Source organism: Entelurus aequoreus, linkage group LG15 (genome assembly GCF_033978785.1).
Source record: "Entelurus aequoreus isolate RoL-2023_Sb linkage group LG15, RoL_Eaeq_v1.1, whole genome shotgun sequence".
NCBI classification, from domain to species: domain Eukaryota; kingdom Metazoa; phylum Chordata; class Actinopteri; order Syngnathiformes; family Syngnathidae; genus Entelurus; species Entelurus aequoreus.
This window is the reverse complement of record NC_084745.1, coordinates 5,087,002-5,107,679: the sequence shown is the minus strand read 5'-3', so window position 1 is coordinate 5,107,679 and position 20,678 is coordinate 5,087,002.

Below are 20,678 nucleotides of genomic sequence, written 5' to 3'. Positions count from 1 at the left end.
ATGTCCACGGTTTAATAGTATTGTTGATTTTCTATCTATCCTTCCAGTCAGGGTTTTATTTCTTTTGTTTCTATATGCAGTTAAAGCACGATGCTATCACGTTAGCTCCATAGCTAAAGTTCTTCACCGATGTATTGTCGTGGAGATAAAAGGCACTGAATGTCCATTTCGCGTTCTCGACTCTCATTTTCAAGAGGATATAGTATCCCAGGTGGTTTAAAATACAAATCTGTGATCCACAATAGAAAAAGGAGAGAGTGTGGAATCCAATGAGCCAGCTTGTACCTAAGTTACGGTCAGAGCAAAAAAAGATATGTCCATCGCTGCCTCTCAAGTCCTTCACTGTAACGTTCCTCATCCACGAATCTTTCATCCTCGCTCAAATTAATGGGGTAATCATCACTTTCTCGGTCCCAATCTCTCTCGCTCCATTGTAAACAACGGGGAATTGTGAGGAATACTAGCTCCTGTGACGTCACGCTACTTCCGCTACAGGCAAGGCTTTTTTTTATCAGCGAGCAAAAGTTTCCAACTTTATCGTCGATTTTCTCTACTAAATCCTTTCAGCAAAAATATGGCAATATCGCGAAATGATCAAGTATGACACATAGAATGGATCTGCTATTCCCGTTTAAATAAAAAAAAATCATTTCAGTAGGCCTCTAACCACGTGAAGCACTTTGAGAGAGCTCCTACATAAATACGTGTCCTTGCTTGCAATCCCTGGAAAATCACCCGACTTGAAGGACGTTCATTCAGGCGGGTCATTTTGAAAACATCCTTTAGTCATTTAAAATGGCATTTGTATGGCTTCAGGAAACAGAAAATCAAGAAAATAAATGTTGGTAGTCAGTAACAGCTTAGTTTGTAGATCAAATCAAGTGGAAATGACAGATTGACAAGAAAATGATGGAATCCCCCTTTAAAATGTCTTTTCCTAAACTACCATCTGCATCAGATGAAATCTGTTCTTTGATCTGCATTTAAAAAGGAGTGTTCACCCCTCAGAGAGCTGTTGCGTCAGGTGGATTGACATGAATCATGGCTCCCATCGAAACAAAGGGTTGTGTGATTACATTTCTCCAAGAAGGTAAATCCTCACACAAGGTGTTGCTTGTTCAGTCAGCTGGGTGTAAAATGTGGAGCGAGTACCAACAAGGTGGGAAGGTTGTAAAAGGCAAGCATCCTGGTAGACCGAGGAAAACATCCAGACAGAAAACTAAAAAGCCAAATGTCTTAAGAACGGAAAATGCAGAGCAAAACAAATGAAGACGGGGGAAACTGGAGCTACTGACCAATAAGAAACCACCTAAAGGAAAATGGGATTTAAATGGTGGACTAGTGAAGACTGGATGAAAGTCATATTCGGTGATGAATCACAAATCTGCATAGGGTAAGGTGATGATGTTGGGATATTTGTTTGGTGCCGTTAAAATGACACTTTAGAAGACGACTGCCTGAAGAAAACATCAGAGTCATTGAGGATGTGAGGCTGCATGTCAAGTAGAGACACTTGAGAGATGGCTGCCATTACACACCTTTACTTTCACATTTTGGACACGGTTCTTATTCCATCAATTGAAAGGATGACATCATTTTTCTAGACAAAAATGCATCTTGTCGTAAAGCAAAAACTGTTCAAACTTTCCTGGAAGAAAGATGCAAAAGATCAATCAAATAGTTTGGATCTCAATCCAATTGAAGTTCTGAGGTGGAAATTGAAGAAAAAGGTCCTTGAGAAGTTTCTCCTACCAGGAGTGTGTTGTAGGCTTTTTCTTTGGTTTTCATGATTCCTTAAATCCATTAATTCAAAAAATGTTTTACCGTGCTTCATCAAAAAATTAAACTGACTAGCAAAATGTATTTCCTTGATTTATTGTAGTGTTTGTTGAAGACATACATTTGCCATTTGAAATAAATATATATTTTCTACCAAATGAAAGAAGTGAATGAAAATCCTACAAGACTGGTGGTTCCATCATTTCCAGGTGTTGTAGACCATCAACCTTGCAGTCAGAACCACCATTTACCACCCACCCCCACACCCGCATATAGAGGGTGTGTTGGTTTCTCCTAGAAGGCAAATGCTGGGCCCTTTGGGACTTGCCTTCATCAGCCCTGCTGGGAATTGATGAAAATTGGATACGGCACACACCAGAACACGCTGCCTGGAAGTGGACTTTGGATCAGTTCATTCGGGCCTCCCTCTCTGCTACCCTCTGGCAACAACCGTCATTTGTCTGCAGCAGAAACCTTCTTACAACTTACTTCTAGACAGTCAACTTGAATCGTCTTTTCAGAGCCGGTCTAAGGATCTCACCAAGCTCTCCGATCTCTGTCTTCCTGTGTATCGGTCTTTTAGCTATTTGCTTCGTGTACAGCTGCTTTCTAGTTAGCTTTTTGTTTACTTCCTGTAGCAGCTATATCTACACCTGTGTGATGTTACTGACACCTCGTTACCTGTGTGATGTTACTGACACCTCGTTACCTGTGTGATGTTACTGACACCTCGTTACCAGAGTATGGTACAGTGGGGAAAAACAGTATTAATTCAGCCACCAATTGTGCAAGTTCCCCCATTTACGGGGACAGCGTGGCGCAGTTGGGAGAGTGGCCGTGCCAGCAACCTGAGGGTTCCTGGTTCAATCCCTACCTTCTACCATCCTAGTCACATCCGTTGTGTCCTTGAGCAAGACACTTCACCCTTGCTCCTGATGGGTTCTGGTTAGTGCCTTGCATGGCAGCGCCCGCCATCAGTGTGTGAATGTGTGTGTGGCAATGACAGAGGTCAAATGTTTCCTGTAGGTCTTCACCAGGTTTGTCCACCAGGCTGCTATTCTGGCCCATTCTTCCATGCCGATATCTTCTAGAGCAGTGATGTTTTGGGGCTTTTGCTCTACAGATTTTCCATGGGGTTGAGGTCTGGAGACTGGCTCAGCCACGCCAGGACCTTGAAATGCTTCCTACAGAGCCAGTCCTTGGTTGCCCAGGCGGTGTGTTGATCATTGTCATCCTGGAACCCCCAGTCGTGTCTCATCTTCAATGCTCTCGCTGATGGAAGAAGGTATTGCCGCAAAATCTCACCATAAATGGCCCCGTTCAGTTTTTTCTTGACTCGGCTCAGTCACCCCTTTGCAGGAAAGCAGCCCCAAAGAATTTTGTGTCCACCCCCATGCTCCACAGTAGGTATGGTGTTGTCAGCATTTATTTTCCTCCAAACACGACAAATTGGGTTTTTACCTAAAAAACTATATTTTGGTCTCGTCTGACCACATGACATTCTTCTAATCCTCCTGTGGATCATCCACATGGTCATGGGCAAACTTTAGACGGGTCTGGACATGTGCTGAGGCGTCCAAAACGGTGTGCTAGCTCACGCCCAAATGCATGAACCTTTATGATTTGACACTTGGACAGAGTTAACACGAGTATCACACATTGCAACATTTACAAGTCAGACACTTGAAGAAATGTGATTATTATATTGGGACAAGCGGTAGAAAATGGATAGATGGATTGTGCATTAAGTGTTTAATCTTGAGGATTTCATTTGCTAACTGACAAATGTACTAGGTGCTGTGACTAAGTCGTAAATGTCCTGGACTACGAGCCTTTCATTTACAGTACATAGAGAACAAGTGCAGTTATGTTTATCACAGCAGTCAGTGCATTTTTCACACGACAGCTAGATAAGTCGACAGGTATGCTGAGTCAGCATGTCCTGATGTTTGTGAGTAGTGGTACAGGCATAGCCAAAAGCAGCTTGCTCAGGGTCTTCTGGTGAACTCCGACCCCACCTGGGGCCGGGAGGCCAAAGGTAGAAGTTAAAGGCCTACTGAAATGACATTTTTTTAATTTAAACGGGGATAGCAGGTCAATTCTATGTGTCATACTTGATCATTTCGCGATATTGCCATATTTTTGCTGAAAGGATTTAGTAGAGAAAATCGACGATAAAGTTTGCAACTTTTGCTCGCTGATAAAAAAAAAGCCTTGCCTGTAGCGGAAGTAGCGTGACGTCACAGGAGCTAGTATTCCTCACAATTCCCCGTTGTTTACAATGGAGCGAGAGAGATTCGGACCGAGAAAGTGATGATTACCCCACTAATTTGAGCAAGGATGAAAGATTCGTGGATGAGGAACGTTACAGTGAATGACTTGAGAGGCAGTGATGGACGTATCTTTTTTCGCTCTGACCGTAAGTTAGGTACAAGCTGGCTCATTGGATTCCACACTCTCTCCTTTTTCTATTGTGGATCACAGATTTGTATTTTAAACCACCTCAGATACTATATGCTCTTGAAAATGAGAGTCCCTCAGGGCTGCATTCTTGGACCTATTCTGTTGTCACTGTACATTCTGCCCATGCAACACATTTAAGAAATGTCACCTTGGTACTCAAACCTACTGTAAGTCCCTCTAAAAAGGACAAGAGGCACTTTTAAATTGCCTTAAGGACATCAAAGCACGGTTAGCTGTGAACTTCCTACATTTAAATGAGAATAAGACATACTGTAAATCAGTGGTCCCCAACCGATTGGTACCGGTCCGCAAGTACAAAAAGGTTGGGGACCACTGCTGTAAATCATTTCTTTTGGCTGAAATGTAAACCTCAGACCCCCTCAGGCCTGGCCCTAACCAATCTGGCGCCCTTGGCAAGATTTTAGGTGGCGCCCCCCCCCCCCCCCCACATCGGCAGTGAAGTGTATATACTCACAAGAAACCGAATAGCTTTGTCTTTGACCTTTTTTTTTACTTAAAGAAAGCAAATTAACATATTATATGAGAATGTTATGTTATGATTATCTTTAACCGAATCCCAGCAGTGCTCAAATTAAAAAACAGCATTCCCTCTCATGTGATATTGCTTAATTAACATTAATGATGTGCACTTTAACAACTAGGCTTACAACTATACCTAATATATAAAGGGGTAGAAAAGTGACTATTACCTGCAGGGCAAACATTAACTAACCAGAAGGCAATAACAATGTCAACAAAAAACACCTGCTTAAAAGATCTAATACAAATGTCCCTGAAGAATGTAAGGTGGGAGTACTGTAATTACCTAACGTTACATTATTATTTTCCATAACAATTTAGCCCCCTCCACAATATTAACCCGATGTTAAAACAGAACTAGCTATTTATTGATTAGCAATTGCCGAATCATGTAACATTAGCTTAATGCTAAAAAGCCAGGTTACTATCACATTCTGTAACAGACAAATAATTTCATGTAGGCTAACGTTACCTACCTGCTACCTCTGTCTTTTTCTCGTTTCTCCTCTTCTTTTCTCTTTTTTCTTCCCTGGGCACCTGACAGTTTTGCTGGTTTTGACATCTTGTGTTGATTTTTTGATGTGGTGACGTCCAAAAAGAGTCATGATACGGGAAGGGAGGGGGCGCAGTGTGCGGGGGGAGGGGAGGCGTAATGTTGTAACAAATAATATTTCTATTAAATAGGCTTCACTTTGCATTTTAATTAACGTGGGATTTTTTGTATTTAGAAATAATAGTACCAACTTTTTTTTTTTTCTCCAACATTTGTGGCACTGGCGTGGCGCCCCCTGATGGACGCCGCCCTTAGCATTTGCCTATACGGCCTATGCCACGGGCCGGCCCTGGACCCCCTGATGTCTTATTTTAAACCCAAGTGTTGGTTTTATGTGCGACAATGATTCCAAACTGGTTAACTCTTGTTCAATCCAGTTTTAGCAAAAATGTAATAAGTTTGATCTTTTAACCACCTTGAGCACGTAATCCTTGCTTTTATTTGATCACGTTTGCACGACTGCGACTCACTTTATGTTGGAGTGAACCTGACCTCACCCACTAGTTTACAGTTGTTCTACAATGCTGCTGCATACAAAACATGAGCACATTTTAGCTCCCCAGTCCATTGTAGAAGTCATTTTAAAATGTTATTGTTTTTAAATCTCTTAACGGATATATTTCAGGCCTCTTAAAAATCTACAGCCCCACAAGGTCTCTGAGGTCTGCTAAACAAGTTCTTCTAGTCCTCCCAATAAAGAGAAGTTAGCACCTTTTCTGCTGTGGCTCCAAAACATTAAATGATCTCCCTCTGTAATGACTTTGAAATCATGTCTTAAAACACATTTTTACTTTTAAATCAGCTTGAGCAATATTTTCTTTTATGTATTTGATTATTTTTAAGTTAAATGTTTCGTACACAAGACTGCCCTTAGTTTTATTCTGCTATATAAATAAAGTGGATTGGATCGAATTTGATGTCTTTCCCCCCCAAAAAGAAATGATATTGTTTATATCAGGGGTCACCAACGCGGTGCCCGCGGGCACCAGGTAGCCCGTAAGGACCAGATGAGTAGCCCGCTGGCCTGTTCTAAAAATAGCTCAAAAAGCAGCACTTACCAGTGAGCTGCCTCTATTTTTTAAATTTTATTTATTTACTAGAAAGCTGGTCTCGCTTTGCTCGACATTTTTAATTCTAAGAGAGACAAAACTCAAATAGAATTTGAAAATCCAAGAAAATATTTTAAAGACTTGGTCTTCACTTGTTTAAATAAATTCATTCTTTTTTTTCCTTTGCTTCTTATAACTTTCAGAAAGACAGTTTGAGAGAAAAAATACAACCTTAAAAATGATTTTAGGATTTTTAAACACATATACCTTTTTACCTTTTAAATTCCTTCCTGTTCTTTCCTGACAATTTAAATCAATGTTCAAGTAATTTATTTTTTTTATTGTAAAGAATAATAAATGCATTTTAATTTAATTTTTCATTTTAGCTTCTGTTTTTTCGACGAAGAATATTTGTGAAATATTTCTTCAAACTTATTATGATTAAAATTCAAAAAAATTATTCTGGCAAATCTAGAAAATCTGTAGAATCAAATTGAAATCGTATTTCAAAGTCTTTTGAATTTCTTTTAAAATTTTTGTTTTGGAAAATCTAAAAGAAATAATGATTTGTCTTTGTTAGAAATATAGCTTGGTCCAATTTGTTATATATTCTAACAAAGTGTAGATTGGATTTTAACCTATTTAAAACATGTCATCAAAATTCTAAAATTAATCTTAATCAGGAAAAATTACTAATGATGTTCCATAAAAAGATTCGAATTAGCTAGTTTTTCTCCTTTTTTCGCTTGAATTTTGAATTTTAAAGAGTCGAAATTGAAAATAAACTGTTTCAAAATTTAATTGTCATTTTTTTCGTGTTTTGTCCTCCCTCTTTTAAACCGTTCAATTAAGTGTAAATATCATTAATTATTAATAATAACAGAGTTAAAGGTAAATTGAGCAAATTGGCTATTTCTGGCAATTTATTTAAGTGTGTATCAAACTGGTAGCCCTTCGCATTAATCACTACCCAAGAAGTAGCTCTTGCTTTCAAAAAGGTTGGTGACCCCTGGTTTATATGATAATTGAAATATATCAAACAGGTGAGAACTACTTCAAAGGTACTGGCGAGGGGTACACAACTGTGAAACCACTGCTCAAAGTACAGTATGTATACTGTGGTGGGGGAAACTCCTTTATATTTAAACATGTATAAATGGTATAGTGTTGTGGGATTCATTGCTGCAGCAAATAGCATCAGTTGTAAATATCTGTACAATGAATTAGTCTGTGTTTAGGTGATCAACTTTAGTCTCCCAGGACACTTTCCACTCCTCCATGATGACATCACACCGCTGCTGTATTTTACACACCTTGTGCTCCTCCTGTTTAACATACGTGTGTGTGTCTGTGTGTGTGTGTGTCTGTGTGTCTGTGTGTATTTTTTTATTACACCACCATCGGAAATCCTTGAAGAAAAGTTCCTCCTGTAATTTGTCACTCATCTGTAGGCTAAAGTTGGCCCTTGAGGGGTGAACACCTCGTGTTTTGACTCCCTCTTGGTCAGCTGTGCCTGAGGACATCTACACCACTGAGTCATTTGTAAGTGTCTCAGGGTGGTCCCCCAAGTCCTCACAAGGTGTAATGAGTAATGAGGGCTGGTCCACTAAGGATCTGTCTTCCTGAAATGCAAGGACACCAAAATCCACACTTTAATAATGCAGAATGTGAAAGAGCGGCAGGTTCTATGCATTAATGGCCACTGCGACCTTCATTTATCTGATTTATAAATCGTGTGCATGATGGGATTTTTTTTCACATCACTGATGACAAAATGTTGAAATGAAATAAATAATCTGCAGTCATTTAAAAGTGGGATCTAACAAAGGAGGAAACATGAGGTAATTGATGATGTGTGTAACTTCCTGCTGTTCAACACAACAACTTGTCATGTTGATGCTGTGTGGATACATCCATCCATTTTCTACTGCTTGTCCCTTACGGGGTACATAAGACCTGTAATATTGAGTTGACATACCATGTGGGCGGGGGAGGGGGAATACACATTGTGGCAAGTGGCAGTAAAATAGCACATCATAAAAGTTGTAATGACAACAATTTCACTGTCCAAGTTCAATAATGAAGAATATCTTTACTGTCACATGAACATGACATCATGCAAACATTTGTGTTTCAAGCCAGTTATGTGGTATCTCTTTGGGCTTCTCGGTGGGTCAAGCTTCCCTGTGAGGGCAGCGTGGACGTGATGTTCTTCCCAAGGACGCAGCAGCAGCAACTCCATGCTGTACTAGCGATACTTGAAACAAACTTGTGGGCGCTAACTATAGGCTGACCATATTGTAGGTGTATTTATTTCAGTATAAAAGTGTCAAAAGTGTTTTGCTTGGGTCCTGAAATGATGATAATGGTGTGCCAGGGCATACATACATTTTATATTTAAATCTCTGGAGTCTACATCAACTTCAGATCCATCCCTCATTTCAGAATGTTTTTTTTAATGTTGGTTTTTTTGTTTGTTTGTTTTCCGCCCTTTTTTGTCAAACAAAACTATGTTTTTTATGGCCAACACACAAAATATGCAAAATCTTCCACCAAAAATATTTTTCTTAGTGTAATATTTGATGTGAAGTAATGTGAACCTTTGATAGGTCAATAATTCGTAATAACATTGATTTTGATTCACTATTATGTTTAGACAATGACCGTTTGAAAGAGAAAAAAAAAACAGCTTTGTTTTATTAGTCAACATTGCAACATTTTCTACATTACATTTCACCTTTAAGCTCTTTTATTTCACATTTGTTATGTTTTTGTTTATTTGAATAGTATTTTTAGAATGTGCCGTGGGCCTTTAAAACATTAGCTGTGGGCCGCAAATTTTAAAAATAAATAATCTGCGTCCTTTCTGATTTCAATGCGTTAAAAAGACACAAAAAGTTGTTGTACACTGCTTGACAGTACAACAAAATAAGTCACACTTATATTCTGTAACATTCTCAGTTTTGGAAAAAAAATTGCAGAGGTTGAAACATTCAAAATAACCTCTTGTATAAAATCTAAACATAAATAATGCCTCAAAACAAGTTAATTAAATTTAAAACAAAAAACAGCAGAGGAGCTCTCGCCCTGCACAGCTGTTTTGTGCTTTGTAGTGTGGATATGGGCTTGTAGATCTTTGGCCCCTTTATTTGCCACAGATACATACGTTGCTGCTTTGCACACAGTGCATTCTGCTTCCCATGTGTCACGGCCAGGACCAAAACACGAATACTTTTCCCGCAAATCATCCGTGAAGTTGTTAATGTCTCTCCACTCACTAGCTCTCTCGCTCTGTGTCTCTGCCCCTCCCTCACCAATGTTGCTACGTGCGTGCACCTTCAGTTTTTTTTTAACCCCTTCTTAACTTAACCCTGGATGTACATTGAAAATACACGCAACCCTAATTCAAAATGCCGGACATTTGAGGCATTTAAGAAACCTCGCCTGGACACCCCGGACACCCCCGCAAAAGAGGACATGTCCGGGGAAAAGAGGACGTATGGTCAGCCTAACTAACTACGACCCCCACATAAGAGCTGAAAAAATGTACCATTCCAAACTAATCTGCACAGGAACCAAGGTGGGCTAACATACATTGCACAGCCTGCCAATCTTCTTGTTGAACTTGTGCCGTCCCGGGTTGGGTGGGTTGTGTTTGGCCCGTGGGCCGTAGTTTGGACACCTCTGCTGTAAATAGTTACTTCTAAAGTCACACATCAGAGCCCTGACATGAAGGTCTGAGACATTTGCGAGCGGCAATAATCATCAAGATAAGCCAGCGAAGGAGCCGTGACCATGGAAACCGGAGTCAGATGGGACAAAGACAACTCTTTGTAAGAGATTGTCAGTCCTCGGGAGGAAGGAGAAGACAGATATTTTGCGAGGAGCCAGAGGAAGAAGGATGTCTGCCTTTCCCGATGTGTGGCCATGATGGAATTATATTTATTTGCTTCGATCAATCACTGTACAACAGGGGTGTCCAAACTTTTTCCACTGAGGGCCGCACACTGAAAAATCAAAGCAAGCGGGGGCCATTTTGATATTTTTTTATTTTAAAAACCAATACAATATATGTATAAAAAATATACATTAAGGCCTCCACTCAGGCTTGATCCCGCGGACCCCAAAGGGTTTTGGTCCAAAAATTATTTAAAATGTGTCATTATTCAGTATTATTATCTCTAGATCAACATTAGGTCTATCTGTCAATATAACGTTTTTAAAGATTTAAGTCGTATGCTCTTTTTGTCAAAGAAAACCCTGTTTTTTTATGGAAAAAACACAAAATATGCAATATTTTCACCCAATAAAATTTTTAAGAGGAATATTTCAGATAATTGGAGCCTTAAAAAGGATCAATAACTCATAACACCATTGATTTTAATTCTTTTTTTGAGCAATGACACTTAAAAACAAATCACACAAAAATAATTGTGGATCCAAAATGGTCCTACTCATTAAAGTGTTAAAAAATAAATTAATTTTTTTTTTTTACTGTTTACTTTTAACACAATAATCTCGAGATCAACTTCAGATCTATCCGTCAATTATACGTTGTATTGTTGTTTATGTTTTTGTTTGTTCGTTTTAGGCCCTTCTTTAAAAAATTAAAAAATAAAAAGCTAAATGTTTTATATGGCAAACACAAAATATGCAACATTTTCCCAAAAAAATATTGATTGATTGATTGATTGATTGAGTCTTTTATTAGTAGGTTGCACAGTGAAGTACATATTCCGTACAATTGACCACTAAATGGTAACACCCGAATAAGTTTTTCAACTTGTTTAAGTCGGGGTCCACTTAAATTGATTCATGATACAGATATATACTATCATATATACTATCATCATAATACAGTCATCACACAAGATAATCACATTGAATTATTTACATTATTTACAATCAGGAGTGTGGAGGGGGGTGGGGTGGGGGGGGTGGGGATATGGACATCAAGTAGTGGACATAGAGAGAGAGAGAGAGAGAGAGAGAGAGAGAGAGAGAGAGAGAGAGAGAGAGAGAGAGAGAGAGAGAGAGAGAGAGAGAGAGAGAGAGAGATCAGAAGGCATAAGAAAAATAATCTGCATTTGATTGTTTACATTTGATTATTAGCAATCCGGGGAGGGTGTTAGTTTAGGGTTGTAGCTGCCTGGAGGTGAACTTTTATAGCGGTTTTGAAGGAGGATAGAGATGCCCTTTCTTTTATACCTGTTGGGAGCGCATTCCACATTGATGTGGCATAGAAAGAGAATGAGTTAAGACCTTTGTTAGTTCGGAATCTGGGTTTAACGTGGTTAGTGGAGCACCCCCTGGTGTTGTGGTTATGGCGGTCATTTACGTTAAGGAAGTAGTTTGACATGTACTTCGGTATCAGGGAGGTGTAGCGGATTTTATAGACTAGGCTCAGTGCAAGTTGTTTAACTCTGTCCTCCACCTTGAGCCAGCCCACTTTAGAGAAGTGGGTAGGAGTGAGGTGGGATCTGGGGTGGAGGTCTAGAAGTAACCTGACTAGCTTGTTCTGAGATGTTTGGAGTTTAGATTTGAGGGTTTTGGAGGTGCTAGGGTACCAGGAGGTGCATGCGTAATCGAAAAAGGGTTGAACGAGAGTTCCCGCCAGAATCCTCAAGGTGCTTTTGTTGACCAGAGAGGAAATTCTGTAGAGAAATCTCGTTCGTTGGTTAACCTTTTTGATTACCTTGGTTGCCATTTTATCACAGGAAAGGTTAGCCTCTAGAATGGAACCTAGGTAGGTGACCTCATCTTTCCTGGTGATGACACTGTCACCTACTTTTATGGTGAAGTGATTGACTCTCTTAAGTTTGATGTGGGACCCAAACAGGATGGATTCTGTTTTACCCAAGTGGATGGATAGCTTGTTGTCAGCGAGCCAGGTGCAAGTTCTACAGAGCTCAGCACTGAGGATTTTCTCCACCTGTGACTTGTCCTTGCCGGATACCAGCAGGGCAGAGTCATCCGCAAACAAAAACAATTCACAGTCACATGCCGATGACATGTCGTTTATGTATATTAGGAACAGTAAAGGTCCCAATATACTGCCTTGGGGGACTCCACAGCTCACCGAGAGGGGGGGGGACACGGTGCCGTTCACCTCTACCACCTGCTCCCTCCCCTCCAAGTAAGACTGCATCCAGCTCCAAGAGGTTTTGTTAAATCCGATTGCTCTGAGCTTATCCAACAGTATAGCGTGGTTAACGGTGTCAAAGGCCTTCTGAAGGTCCAGCATGACCATGCCGCAGTATTTGCCCGCGTCCACCTCATGTTTGATGTGGTCGGTCAGATAGAGAAGGCATGTGTCAGTGGAGTGGTTAGTTCTGAAGCCGGATTGGAATTTGTACATGAGTTTATTAGTGGCAAGGTAACTATCGACCTGTTCATAAACTATTTTCTCCATTACTTTCGAAATGGAGCTGAGAATAGAAACAGGTCGGTAGTTGCCAGGTTCCAATTTGCTTCCTTTTTTAAAGAGGGGAGTTACTCTTGCTATCTTAAAATCTTTTGGTACTTGGCCTTGTGTAATTGATAGGTTTATTATGTGCGTGATGATCGGGGCAATGATGGAGGCAGAGTCCCTGAGGAATCTGGAGGGAATATTATCAAGGCCGGTGGCCTTGTTAGGGTGGAGCGCGCTCAATTTTTTAAACACCTCATCAGCTGTGACCATTTCTAATTTGAAATCATTGTTGGATACTCCTAGCTTTCTGTAGAAGGCTTTAATGTGTTCTACACCAAAGCGACCAGAGTGGTGGGACAACTTGTTGACAAGAGTTGCAGCTATGCTGGTGAAAAAGGCGTTAAGTCTGCTAGCTACCTCCATTTTGTCTGTAATGAGGGAGTCACCCTCCTTGATGCTGATGTTGGTGAGTCTTGTTTTAAGTTTCTGGCTGCAACCAGGAAGCTGGTTGTTGAGAATTTTCCAGAGCTCACGTGGCTTATTCGTGTTTTCCTCAATTTTGTCGTTAATGTAATTTTTTTTTAAGGATTTAGTCAGGTTGGTTGACTTATTTCTTAATTTATTGCATTGCTTTTTGAGAGTTGAAAGGAGTAATTTGAGGTTGATATTATTGGGTTGTTTATCTACTTCTGTTTACATTTTTGGTATTCAGAGTATTTCCTGTCTCTGTCTTTTATGGCAGCTAATAGGTCCGGATTTATCCATGGTTCAGAGCGGGCTTTGATCCTGACTGTTTTCAAGGGAGCCATGTCATTTAGTATCTTTAGGAACGCCGTTTTGAAGCGATCCCAAGCGACATCGACCAGGTTGCTCGCGAGCACAGGGGACCAGTCCCACTCATCTAATTTTAAATTGAAATTGTCATTGGAGTATTTTTTGAGGGATCTGGATTGGGCTGTTATGTGGCCATTGGCTTTAGGTTTAGCTATTTTACGGGTGCAGAAGGTTAGATAGTGGTCGCTAAGACCACAGATCATGACCCCACTATTTTTTATTTTAGGCAGGTCTGAAGTGAGAATGAGATCTATGGTTGATTGGGTGGAATCACACACCCTTGTGGGTAGCGCTATTAGCTGGGAAAGACCGTGCAGATTACAAAACTTGCTGAAGGATCTGAAGACAGGCGCATCTTTGCGTTGAATATCTGTGTTCAGATCCCCAGTTATAATTTTCTCCATGTTGTCTGTCCCCACCAAGCATTCTTCCAAAGCCCCATAGAAATCACTCTGATTAGGGGGTCTATAAACAGTCCCTATTAGTACCGGCTTAGCATTTTTAAATTTGATTTCCACCCACACAGATTCCAGGTTATTGTGGTTAAGATCAGTGCGAGTTATGTATTTAATATCCTGGTGAATATACATACAAACGCCCCCACCGTGTTTATTCCTATCCTTTCTGATAACCGAAAAGTTTTGTATTTCTATCTCTGAGTCAGAAATACTTTGATCAAATTTGGTTTCAGAGAAACACAAGATTTTTACCTTCGTGTTGAGGAACATTTCTCTGATTTGGTCGAGTTTGGCTCCAGAGAGGCTGTTCACATTAAGGTGGATGATGTGTAGTCCACTGGAACCAAAAAGAGCATCAGAGTCCGCTGTGTTGTGGTACTGACCAGAAAAATTGTTGGTTATTATTGCTGTTGCAGTTGAAGAGCAAGGAGAGAGAGGAGAGAGAGGCATATTGATCGTCCTCCAGGTGAAGGGGGAGGGAGAGAAAGGGGGGAGGGGAGGGAGAGGGAGGAGGAGGCCAGGTAGGGTTGCTGGGGGATGGGTTGGGTTTCCTTTTGGCGGGCTTTTTTGAAGACAAAGAGAAAGAGAATAACGAAAATGTTTGTGTAAAGGCGCCTCTAAATCCTGTGTATGGCGCGTCCTCGGCCGTCCGGGACCGGGGAGAGGTCGCGTGGACCCCCGCCATCTCGTGCAGTTCCCCGCAATCACCGATGTCTGGGTCGCCGTCCACCGCAGCCGCCGCGTCGTTCACCGCCGCTGAGTCGCTGCCTTCTCTGATGACTGGGTCGTCCTCCACCGCCGCCGCCGAGCCTCCGACCGTGTCGATGAACGGGGCGAAGTCCTCCGCCGAGCCGCCGACCGCAGGAGCACAGGTGAGCTTGAGCTGAGACGAGCCGGTAGCCGAGTTAGCTTCGATGGCGACGCTAGCAGTAGCATTGCTAGTCTTCGCCAGTCGGGACAACATTAACCGTGTTGTTGCAGGTCCAGGGTTGAGTTCAGTGTCTCCTGATAGTAGAAGTAATAGTAGTATTATTGACTTTCTGTCTATCCTTCCAGTCAGGGGCATGTTTCTTCTGCCTCGATGTGCAGACAAGCACGATGCTAACACGTCTCAAAGTGGAATATTTAATGTGACGTAATTGGAGCCTTGGATAGGTCAATAATTCATAATAACATTGATTTTGATTCATTATTATTTTTTAAAGAAAGAAACAGCCTGCATGGCAGCTTTGTGTTATTAGAGTAAACATTGCAACATTGTCTTGTTACATTTCACCTGTTTGCTCTTTCATAACACTTTTTATGTTTTTTATTATTTTTCAATCGTATTTTAAAATGGACCGTGGGGGCCATTAAAAAATGACCTGCGGGCCGCAAATGGCCCCCGGGCCGCACTTTGGACATCCCTGCTGTAAAATAAATCTGGGATGGTGAATCTGACGACTTGGTGAGTTTTATTCCAGATGAAACAAACGTGCGTAGGAGAAAAGGTTCTCCTCCCTTCAAGCAGCGTCAGACAAAACGATGTTTATGTTTCACTTTTGCATCTCATTGCACATAACTGTGGTGCGTTCAAGTAACCTTGGTTACAGTTTGAAACAAAGGCATCATTAAAGTAGCAGCCGAGTAACAAGTGGCCTCTATATTGAAGCTATTATCTGGTTTATCACACCAAAAGACTTCCAAAGTTTGAGTAAATGGATATGATCAAAATAGTATCACTCTCACGAGACATTTTGAGAGATAATGAGGAAGCCAGTCATGTGATCGCGTGACAGATCCCTTCCCCATCAACAACAATGCTAATCAAGCAGACCTAGTGAGAGCTAACAACGATTACTTTGTGGCGCTATACCAATCAATCAGTCAATCAATCAATGTTTACTTATTTTGCCCTAAATCCCGAGTGTCTCAAAGGGCTGCACAAGCCACAGCGACATCCTCGGCTCAGATCCCACATTAGGGCAAGGAAAAACTCAACCCAATGGGATGACAAGGAGAAACTTTGGAGGGGACCACAGATGTGGGGACCCCACCCCTAGGTCACCGGTGCAATGGACGTTGAGTGGATCCAGCATAATATATATATACAGTATATATATATATATATTATATATACTGTATATAGCATCTGCAGCATTGCTAGGTGCTAAACATACAAACTAACCATAATAAAACAAACACTTAGTGTAATATTTCCACTCTCGCTGGGATGTCGACCGACGGGACGCTTGCATGATTCTGTTTAGATGAAGATTCAATCACAATCCTCACTGAGGGTTATACAAAGTTCCTGCAGGAAGTGTCTTGTGGGGTCTATTTCACCACCAGAAAGTGTAGCAGCCTGTGGGTCCATGGTCACATGTGTCTACTAGTAGGTGAGAGATGCATGATCCATGGTCACATGTGTCTACTAGTAGGTGAGAGATGCATGATCCATGGTCACATGTGTCTACTAGCAGGTGAGAGATGCATGATCCATGGTCACATGTGTCTACTAGTAGGTGAGAGATGCATGATCCATGGTCACATGTGTCTACTAGTAGGTGAGAGATGCATGATCCATGGTCACATGTGTCTACTAGTAGGTGAGAGATGCATGATCCATGGTCACATGTGTCTACTAGTAGGTGAGAGATGCATGATCCATGGTCACATGTGTCTACTAGCAGGTGAGAGATGCATGATCCATGGTCACATGTGTCTACTAGCAGGTGAGAGATGCATGATCCATGGTCACATGTGTCTACTAGTAGGTGAGAGATGCATGATCCATGGTCACATGTGTCTACTAGTAGGTGAGAGATGCATGATCCATGGTCACATGTGTCTACTAGCAGGTGAGAGATGCATGATCCATGGTCACATGTGTCTACTAGCAGGTGAGAGATGCATGATCCATGGTCACATGTGTCTACTAGCAGGTGAGAGATGCATGATCCATGGTCACATGTGTCTACTAGTAGGTGAGAGATGCATGATCCATGGTCACATGTGTCTACTAGCAGGTGAGAGATGCATGATCCATGGTCACATGTGTCTACTAGCAGGTGAGAGATGCATGATCCATGGTCACATGTGTCTACTAGCAGGTGAGAGATGCATGATCCATGGTCACATGTGTCTACTAGCAGGTGAGAGATGCATGATCCATGGTCACATGTGTCTACTAGCAGGTGAGTGATGCATGATCCATGGTCACATGTGTCTACTAGCAGGTGAGAGATGCATGATCCATGGTCACATGTGTCTACTAGCAGGTGAGAGATGCATGATCCATGGTCACATGTGTCTACTAGCAGGTGAGAGATGCATGATCCATGGTCACATGTGTCTACTAGTAGGTGAGAGATGCATGATCCATGGTCACATGTGTCTACTAGCAGGTGAGAGATGCATGATCCATGGTCACATGTGTCTACTAGCAGGTGAGAGATGCATGATCCATGGTCACATGTGTCTACTAGCAGGTGAGAGATGCATGATCCATGGTCACATGTGTCTACTAGTAGGTGAGAGATGCATGATCCATGGTCACATGTGTCTACTAGCAGGTGAGAGATGCATGATCCATGGTCACATGTGTCTACTAGTAGGTGAGAGATGCATGATCCATGGTCACATGTGTCTACTAGCAGGTGAGAGATGCATGATCCATGGTCACATGTGTCTACTAGTAGGTGAGAGATGCATGATCCATGGTCACATGTGTCTACTAGCAGGTGAGAGATGCATGATCCATGGTCACATGTGTCTACTAGCAGGTGAGAGATGCATGATCCATGGTCACATGTGTCTACTAGTAGGTGAGAGATGCATGATCCATGGTCACATGTGTCTACTAGCAGGTGAGAGATGCATGATCCATGGTCACATGTGTCTACTAGTAGGTGAGAGATGCATGATCCATGGTCACATGTGTCTACTAGCAGGTGAGAGATGCATGATCCATGGTCACATGTGTCTACTAGTAGGTGAGAGATGCATGATCCATGGTCACATGTGTCTACTAGCAGGTGAGAGATGCATGATCCATGGTCACATGTGTCTACTAGCAGGTGAGAGATGCATGATCCATGGTCACATGTGTCTACTAGCAGGTGAGAGATGCATGATCCATGGTCACATGTGTCTACTAGTAGGTGAGAGATGCATGATCCATGGTCACATGTGTCTACTAGTAGGTGAGAGATGCATGATCCATGGTCACATGTGTCTACTAGTAGGTGAGAGATGCATGATCCATGGTCACATGTGTCTACTAGTAGGTGAGAGATGCATGATCCATGGTCACATGTGTCTACTAGCAGGTGAGAGATGCATGATCCATGGTCACATGTGTCTACTAGCAGGTGAGAGATGCATGATCCATGGTCACATGTGTCTACTAGCAGGTGAGAGATGCATGATCCATGGTCACATGTGTCTACTAGCAGGTGAGAGATGCATGATCCATGGTCACATGTGTCTACTAGTAGGTGAGAGATGCATGATCCATGGTCACATGTGTCTACTAGTAGGTGAGAGATGCATGATCCATGGTCACATGTGTCTACTAGTAGGTGAGAGATGCATGATCCATGGTCACATGTGTCTACTAGTAGGTGAGAGATGCATGATCCATGGTCACATGTGTCTACTAGTAGGTGAGAGATGCATGATCCATGGTCACATGTGTCTACTAGTAGGTGAGAGATGCATGATCCATGGTCACATGTGTCTACTAGCAGGATAGAGATGCATGATCCATGGTCACATGTGTCTACTAGTAGGTGAGAGATGCATGATCCATGGTCACATGTGTCTACTAGTAGGTGAGAGATGCATGATCCATGGTCACATGTGTCTACTAGCAGGATAGAGATGCATGATCCATGGTCACATGTGTCTACTAGCAGGTGAGAGATGCATGATCCATGGTCACATGTGTCTACTAGCAGGTGAGAGATGCATGATCCATGGTCACATGTGTCTACTAGCAGGTGAGAGATGCATGATCCATGGTCACATGTGTCTACTAGTAGGTGAGAGATGCATGATCCATGGTCACATGTGTCTACTAGTAGGTGAGAGATGCATGATCCATGGTCACATGTGTCTACTAGTAGGTGAGAGATGCATGATCCATGGTCACATGTGTCTACTAGTAGGTGAGAGATGCATGATCCATGGTCACATGTGTCTACTAGTAGGTGAGAGATGCATGATCCATGGTCACATGTGTCTACTAGCAGGTGAGAGATGCATGATCCATGGTCACATGTGTCTACTAGCAGGTGAGAGATGCATGATCCATGGTCACATGTGTCTACTAGTAGGTGAGAGATGCATGATCCATGGTCACATGTGTCTACTAGCAGGTGAGAGATGCATGATCCATGGTCACATGTGTCTACTAGCAGGTGAGAGATGCATGATCCATGGTCACATGTGTCTACTAGCAGGTGAGAGATGCATGATCCATGGTCACATGTGTCTACTAGTAGGTGAGAGATGCATGATCCATGGTCACATGTGTCTACTAGCAGGTGAGAGATGCATGATCCATGGTCACATGTGTCTACTAGCAGGTGAGAGATGCATGATCCATGGTCACATGTGTCTACTAGCAGGTGAGAGATGCATGATCCATGGTCACATGTGTCTACTAGTAGGTGAGAGATGCATGATCCATGGTCACATGTGTCTACTAGTAGGTGAGAGATGCATGATCCATGGTCACATGTGTCTACTAGCAGGTGAGAGATGCATGATCCATGGTCACATGTGTCTACTAGCAGGTGAGAGATGCATGATCCATGGTCACATGTGTCTACTAGCAGGTGAGAGATGCATGATCCATGGTCACATGTGTCTACTAGCAGGTGAGAGATGCATGATCCATGGTCACATGTGTCTACTAGTAGGTGAGAGATGCATGATCCATGGTCACATGTGTCTACTAGTAGGTGAGAGATGCATGATCCATGGTCACATGTGTCTACTAGTAGGTGAGAGATGCATGATCCATGGTCACATGTGTCTACTAGTAGGTGAGAGATGCATGATCCATGGTCACATGTGTCTACTAGCAGGTGAGAGATGCATGATCCATGGTCACATGTGTCTACTAGTAGGTGAGAGATGCATGATCCATGGTCACATGTGTCTACTAGTAGGTGAGAGATGCATGATCCATGGTCACATGTGTCTACTAGTAGGTGAGAGATGCATGATCCATGGTCACATGTGTCTACTAGCAGGATAGAGATGCATGATCCATGGTCACATGTTTCTACTAGTAGGTGAGAGATGCATGATCCATGGTCACATGTGTCTACTAGTAGGTGAGAGATGCATGATCCATGGTCACATGTGTCTACTAGCAGGTGAGAGATGCATGATCCATGGTCACATGTGTCTACTAGTAGGTGAGAGATGCATGATCCATGGTCACATGTGTCTACTAGTAGGTGAGAGATGCATGATCCATGGTCACATGTGTCTACTAGCAGGTGAGAGATGCATGATCCATGGTCACATGTGTCTACTAGTAGGTGAGAGATGCATGATCCATGGTCACATGTGTCTACTAGCAGGATAGAGATGCA